The sequence below is a fragment of the Myotis davidii genome, unplaced genomic scaffold (genome assembly GCF_000327345.1).
Source record: "Myotis davidii unplaced genomic scaffold, ASM32734v1 scaffold61, whole genome shotgun sequence".
In the NCBI taxonomy this organism is placed as follows: domain Eukaryota; kingdom Metazoa; phylum Chordata; class Mammalia; order Chiroptera; family Vespertilionidae; genus Myotis; species Myotis davidii.
The window spans coordinates 958,065-959,650 of record NW_006291729.1 but is presented as its reverse complement, the minus strand read 5'-3'; positions in this window follow the sequence as shown (position 1 = coordinate 959,650).

Here is a 1,586-nt window from a genome sequence, read left to right as displayed (position 1 = left end):
GGATAATTCATAAATGAAAGACAAACCTCATTTGAAATTGAAAACCATAATTTGAGACCTGATTTGTGAGTGGGAAAGATTACTTGAAATCCGGACTGTCCCTGAAAATCTAGGACCCCTGGCTATGAATTAAAAAAAATGGACCAGAAGTTTACTTTTTTTTTCTTTGACTGGGAATTGAACCCTGCTCTCTTGGTTCATAGGTCGATGCTTAAGCACTGAGTCACACTGGTCTGGCCAGTTTACCTTTTTAAAAATGTCATTTATTAAACAGACAGCCGAGTGCCTTCTAAGAGGAAGATACTGGAGACATCAAAAGAATATAATCTGCTGGGTTGGCGTGGCTCAGTGGTTGAGTCTTGACCTATGCACCAGGAGGTCATGGTTTGATTCTCAGTCAGGGCACAGAATCAGGTTGTGGGCTTGATCCCTAGTGCCGGGCGGGCGTGCAGGAGGCAGCCGATCAATGATTCTCATCATTGATGTTTCTCTCTCTCTCCCTTCCTCTCTGAAATCAATAAAAATATATTTTAAAAATAATATAACCTATGATCTAATAAGGGTTATGGAGAATCTGATACTTGGGATGTCTTGTATAAAAATTGTACACAGCTGACACATTTTTATGAAGTTTTAAAAATATTGTATATAATTTGTGAAATTTGGCTTGTTTTGATTAGGCATGCCATCAATGTTTATGTTTAATGAAGACATTTTATACCTCAGATGAACAGATGGGGTTCAGTTAAGCCCAAAAATGCACAAAGTCAGGAATTATGGATAACTTGGAAAAGAAACTGCGGTCCCCTGCGGCATACCGCAATGAACCTAAACGGAAACCATAGTTGGAGTAATTTATTAGGAACTAGACTTGAAACTTGACCAGGCAGGACTGATCCTTTATTCCTAACCTTTGGCTCTCTTAAGTGGAAAATGTGCTATGTCCTCCTTGCATAAACTTTGGTTGAACCAAAATAGCGCTACGCACCCCTTATTAGAATGTTTTATTCGGTACCATAGACACTGAACTACAGAGTTAATATGCACAGGATTGCAAAGCACGAACTGCCTCGGAAATGTGCTGTCTGCGCGAAAGCGACCGCGCAGATTGCATTTCAGTAAGTTGGCTGATGGGTCTCTAGCTTCTGTGTCTACGCAAAGGGCGAGGACAGTCGAAGATTCTAGTTTCTGGAAATGCTTGCAGAGGCGCGAGCCAGAGCGGGGCCATAGAGAAAACGTGTCTTAGGAATGAAGCTCCCGTTAATTTCCCTCCACAAAGCCTTTTCGTTACCGGGACGGAGGCCTAAAAGGGCGCCGCTGGCCTCGCACAGCGTGGACGCACCTGGACGCACGCTCCCCAGGGCTCGGCCGCCTCCTCCAGGGAGCAGGTTCCTCGTCCTTGGATTGCGTTTTTGGGTCGTTCCCTCGAGCACCCAGGGCCAGGCGCCCCGCCCCGTCCGCCTGGACTCCAGGGCGGTTCCTACGGCTCCTTTAGTGAAACGGAAAACAGGGATCCCAACCGGAGTGGGACCAAAACGAGGGAGGAGGCCGGACGTGCCTTCGAGGGCCGCTCCCAAGCGGCCGCC